The following is a 6,119-nucleotide window of genomic DNA, read 5'->3' as shown; positions in this document are numbered from 1 at the left end:
TGGAATTTCTAGTATAATCTGAGTTGTAGGCAAAGGGCACTTTCACCCACTTCTCCCCAGCTCACATTGCATAGAGGCTTTGGCAGGGAGCCCCTTAGCCTCATTCGCTCACTTTGCCTATGTGGCAGCCAAGGGGAGAACTCTGGCAAAGCTTCTTTTGCTATGGAGAAGGGGATTAAAGAGCCCTTTGCCCAGGTCGGAGTAAGCCGATGAAGTGTGATAAAGGGAGGCCTCCGCTGAAGCTACTTTTGCTGTTCATGCTGGGGAAGAGCCCTTTGTCCACATTTCACCTTGTGCCAGAGAGTGCAACTTACGGTGCAGAATTCAGAAGTGGGTTCCTGATCAGAAGCCGTGCAAAAGCCAGAAGGAAAAACATCTGTGGTGGCTCTGGTGGCAAGGCCTCCCAGTTTCCTACCCCTGTTCTATGTCAGCCCTCTTTGTGGGAATCATTCTTGTCTTGTTCGAGCAGTCTGGGCATGCTCAAACAAAAGAATCCCCAAGAGAACCACACTACAGAAAAGGTTCCAGTTGTGTGTGTGTGTGTGGGGGGGGATGTGTTGCTTATTTAGCATAGCTGAGTACTTTCCCTGTAGGATTTCAACATCTCTTTTAACCCTTTGAAACCATGTCTTTGGATCTTTCCCTGCATCAGAGAGAAGACTCGAACGGCTGTATTTCGGCACAGCTGTTCCGGAGAAGGTCATCTTTCAGGGGCGGACACCAAGAGTTAAATTTCTATTCAACCTGCCAATTGGGCCAGAATTAAAACACAGAGAGGATCAGAGGAAAACATCTCCCTCCCATCATCTGGTCCCCAGGAACTGGATCGTGGCCAGGGACGATATTGTTATCTGCAAACGCTGGACGGGTTATTCTCACCATGTTGTCAAGTTCTGTTACAAACAAAGAGGGTTGTCGATCCAGCCGTGAGCATTCCAGTGGAGGAGGATTCCAGCTCTCGGTGAACATTTCCAGCTCTCTGCTCATGATAACGGGAGGCCCAGCAGAGTTGAAAAGGCAGCTGGTATGAGAAACAGAGAAGCCAGCACTCTGGGTTTCCAGAAGGCTGGGTATTTCTCCCTCGAGGTGGATAAAAGCAGAAAGCCGGAAATAACACCCTGGCCCAGTTCTGGAATCCATAAGTGTTTCATTGTGAGCGGAGAGTCTTGCTGTGCTTCTCTGCAGCTGTATGCTTTAGACTCCCAGCAAGGTGCGCCATTTTGGATTTCAGTAAAGATCATGGTGGCAAAACACTTTCATTAGGTGGGGGAGAAAATTCACAAAAAGTGCTGCTCTTGGATATATTCACTTGCAAAAACCCCCAACCCAAACCCCAACGCAGGTGTATTTTAAGATTGTTTCTACGGCCATTTCTTACTGCCATGCATTGTTACATCTAGGGACGTCGCAGAATTTTGGGAACCCCCCTTTTTCCATGAGAAAATTGTAGTTTCTGACATGTTTTCCTCCCTCGAGAAAAAACTGTCATTTTTTTCTCCACGACTATACGAACAAAATTGGACAGTAATGTTACTGTTAAAACTGACCTTCGCATCAAAGGTGCAAAAAATGGCATATAAGAAACAAACCCATTGGGAATGCCAGCAATGAAAGCAAATGAAAGAAACAAAGCGCATGAAAGAAACAAGCAACACACAAGAACCAAAAGGGGCACATTTGACCAGCTCGAGTTATTAAACAGTTTTTAAAAACTCTTCTCTTTAAAGCAACATGGCTCTCCCTCCCAAAGGAAACAGCGTGGCCTCAGGAGTCAGGAGTGGACCTCCCCAGCATGCAAGTCTTCTCACCAGCAAGAACTCAAACTTCCATCTCCTTGGCTCTTTGCAGTCTAGAGGACAAAGAGTTTCTCTCTAGTCTCTGCCAAAGGAAGTGGAGTCTGTTTAGTGCCCCCCCATCCATCCATGATATCAACCATCTGCTGTTGTTCAGCACCAGCATACGGTGCCTTGAGGTATACTGCCTTGGAACAGGGAGGCTCATTTTGTTATTCGTTTAAAATAAAACTGCCAGGCCTGGCTAAAACCATTAGGCTTTTGCAATGATTGCTGAAATTTGGCAGTAAGAGAGGGCTGGATTGCAATTGCTTTGGGAAGCTGCAAGCTCCATCTTCTAACTGGGGCTGGCCCTTTTTTCAGGAAAGATGGAACAATTTGGTGTAGTGGTTAAGAGCGGCAGGACTCTAATCTGGAGAGCTGGGTTTGATTCCCCACTCCTCCACTTGAAGCCAGCTGAGCGACCTTGGGTCAGTCACAGCTTCTTGGAGCTCTCTCAGCCCCACCCACCTCACAGGGTGATTGTCATGAGGATAATAACAACACACTTTGTAAATCTCTCTGAGTGGGTGTTAAGTTGTCCTGAAGGGTGGTATATAAATTCAATGTTGTTAGCTTCAGGGGGCAGTTCTTGAAGGAACTTTAAATGATAGTTTCAGGTGGGTAGCCAAGTTTGTCTGAAGTATAACAGATCCATCAGGGTTGAATCAGGACACAGGATTTTTCTTGCATTACAGATGCTAATTTTCTGCACTTCATACCCGGTCTCTTTCAAGCTAACTACAACATGTATTATAGTTAGCTTCCTGACACTCTAATTTACAATACCTGTCCTACTCTCTGCCTGGCTTATAAGGATCCCTTCCTTTTTCCACTCCTTATTTCTGATGAAGGGAGCTTTGACTCTGGAAAGCTCAGACCCTGGAAATCTAGTTGGTCTTTAAGGTGCTACTGGACCTGAATCTCACTCCTTAAATGACAGCGAACTATAATAACAGCGATTCTGAGAATGCAGATTGACAATTTGATTTTTTGCATTGCAAGGATGAGCGTCAGTCCCTGGCAGGTAGATCGCCAAGTTCTCCACAGTTAACACACAGGTATTCCAGTTGAAGTAACTTTATTAGAGATCCATTCAGTACAAGGTGCTTAGACAGTGAAATTGGCAGAAGTGATGTATGTGGAGCTAGCAATGTTAGTTATAGGGAATCTTCCCGCCTTGGGAAAGAGGACTGTTAATGGGGCGGGGGGGGGGGGGGTTGTAGTGAGACATTGTTTTATTGTAGACATTGAGAAAGATGAACTTATCTTTGGTTCTCAAGAAGGATACACTTGAGTGAATTTCAGCTGGCAGTCAAGGACTCAGACGGAGTAGAGCGAGAAAGAGAAAGTGAACATTTGCAAGATAACCTACTGGCATTGCAGTGATAAAGAACTTCCCATACTCTCAGAGACCAGAGGCAGAGTCCATATACATTCATGGCAGATATGCAGGGGGCATATATGACAATAAGCGTGTTTGGTTCCTTATCTTTTTCGTTTGTTTTTCTTTGGATTGCCTTCCATTTTCACTTTGTGTAGAAGATGTGAGCTCGTAAATGAAGCAATTTTATTGTCCCTGTGAGATCATCCTACTATTAACAGTTTACAGGAAAATAAACAGAAGTAATTAAAAACACACTTACACTCAGAATGTGACCAGGCGCGAATTAAAATTTGTTACGACGATAAAACATGTTCTCCCCCAGAACTTAAAATCTAAAGTTAATTAACAAATCATCCAAATTAGTTAAATGAAGCATAATCCGATCTACACCCCACAATTCCCTTTTCACTGGAAAATTGAACAGATTTACAACTCTTCTCTGCCAGAATTCCAGGGACAAACTGATTCATTGGGGTAACAACGGCCTGCAATAGAAGAATACGTGAAGGGCCTGTTGGAACAGACCGTCAGACCTATAATCAAATCCAGCATCCCGTTTTCCATAGTAGCCAACTAGATGGCTCTGGAAGTCCTACAAGCTGGAGAAGCGATTGATTGATTGATTTATGTATGTCATTTGTATTCCCCCTTTCTCACTGAGACTCAAGGCGGATTACACAATGTGAGATTAGTACAGTCAGTCTCAAGGACAATTTCATAAACAATGCCATAGGTACAAGTTTACAAAGACAGCATTAGCAAGAATCCAGTACAGAGTTGAAGAAATGCTGAAACAGGACATAAGCAATTCTAGGGCTGACATAGGAGCACATATTTAAAGCAATAGATAGTATGTAAGGCAACACAGTGGTGAAGCCTATGGTCCCTAACTCATTAGCAGAGCAACTGAGAGCCCCTCCCTACAATACAAAAGCCTTTTTGAATAATTCGGTTTTGCATTGTTTGCAGAAAGCCAGGACAGTGGGGGGGGGGGGGCTCTCCTGACCTCCTTAGGCAGGCTGGACAGCAAAATCTCCTCTTGTTATAGTCTCTCCATCATCCGTTGGTAATCTAAGGTACACTGCCTGTGAACACAGAAGTTCCATTTAGTCTTCATGGGTAAAAGCCATTGAAAGACCTATGTTCTACTGCTTTATTGTGCCTCCTTTTAAAGCCTGGGATCTTGTGGCTTTGAGTTCCATAAGTTAATCAGGCTGTGTGTGAAGAACTACTGACTTCAGCTTGAATCGAACCCTACTGCTCACAGACTTTAGTACATGTATCCAAGTTAGGGTTGCCTGCACCAAGTTGGGAAATTCCTGAGATCTGGAGGGTAAAACCTGGAGAAATCTGGAGAAAGTGGGGTTTGAGGAGGGAAAGGACCTCAGCATGTTATAATTCCATAGAATCCACCCTCCAAAGCAGCCATTTTCTCCAAGTGAACTGATCTCTGTGGCCTGGAAATCACTTGTAATTCCGGGAGCTCTCCAGCCACCACCTGGAGTCTGGCAAACATAACAAGTCCAAATATTTCAGGGGATGCAGGAATTTTTTTTCTATTCTCTTTCTCAACACTAGGCAGAATTTTATAAATACCCAGTTATTCATCCCTGCAACCAGAGTTTGCCTTTCCTCACTGGGAAAGTTCTCCAACCCCTTAATGTAATTTTGGTTGTCTTTTTCTGCATCCTCCCCCCCGCCCCCCGCCCAGCCCTTTTGAGATAGGGAGAGATTGCAAGAGCGTTCCTCCCCTCGGGAAATCCCAGGAATGGTGGTTTGCCGGAGAAACCATCAGCCTGCATCGAAGTGGAATCCAAGCAAGCAGGGCTGGGGCAACCCGCAACAGGAGAAACCTGGCGACGAAGACAGAGCTTGAAGTGTAGCCACAATTACAGGGTCCCACGATGCAGTCTCTTATTATTCCCATGAGCTCAGCGGCCAGAGCAGTTTTTCAGGACAACATGTTACAAAGTGCTTTCTGTGTTCTACATTATCGTCAGCTAAAAGCCCCTGATTAGTGGGGGCGGGGGGGGGGCTGTCCACATGGAAGCCTCCCCCAGTGGTTCTGTTTTGCAATCCAATGAATTTGCTAAAAAAACGTAGCTTGCTCCAGTGACCTTTGCCCATACAGCAAGTTGTCGATGCATCAGTGTTTAATTTCACAACGGGCTCAAGGCTATACATGCTCAGAGGAAACCTCTTTCGCAGCCGCCTTTAGCAAACTTGATCTTTCCACAGATGGTTGGGGTTGGTGTTGGGAATCTGAGGAAATGTGTTGATCCCAAAGATCAACAAGGTTGGGAATCAGATTTCAGAGCCTGAATCTGGTTATGCCAAGTCTGGGGGAAAAGGGGGGAACAACAACAATCATAAAGCAAAACAGACACAAGTTACATTCAACGGCATTGCAGGATTGAAGTTGCTGGCCACACAAAGAGGGACTGGCTTGTGGAATTTCCTGCCTAGGGGACTGCTTGAGTTGGATTTAAAAGGAGATTAGATGGATTCACGGAGGAGAGCTCCGTCGATGGCTAAGTGCCATGAGAACTAAGTGGAACTTCCATGTCTGGTTGCAGTAAGACTGTGCACACTAGTTGCAGAGGGGCAGCAATGGAGGGGAGGGCTTGAGCTTCCACACTTTCCAGGGACATGTGGCCGGCCACTGTGTGAAAAAGATGCTGGCTTAAATGGACCACTGGTCTATCCAGCAGGGATCGTTCCACGTTCTCTTTGTAGATTTCGGCCTTGGGATGGAAATGTCTTTGGATCATCTCATAACCTGAATCTGCTCCAACAACAGTTGTGCGGGGGGATAAGGCACAATTTTAATTAAAACCTGCGCATCGTTCAGTGTTATTTGTAAACCTATCATTTTGCTTTGTATTTGATGTTTGTTATAA

The sequence above is a fragment of the Eublepharis macularius genome, chromosome 17, assembly GCF_028583425.1.
Source record: "Eublepharis macularius isolate TG4126 chromosome 17, MPM_Emac_v1.0, whole genome shotgun sequence".
NCBI lineage: Eukaryota > Metazoa > Chordata > Lepidosauria > Squamata > Eublepharidae > Eublepharis > Eublepharis macularius.
The sequence above is the reverse complement of the archived record's forward strand: the minus strand, read 5'-3'. Positions refer to the sequence as shown.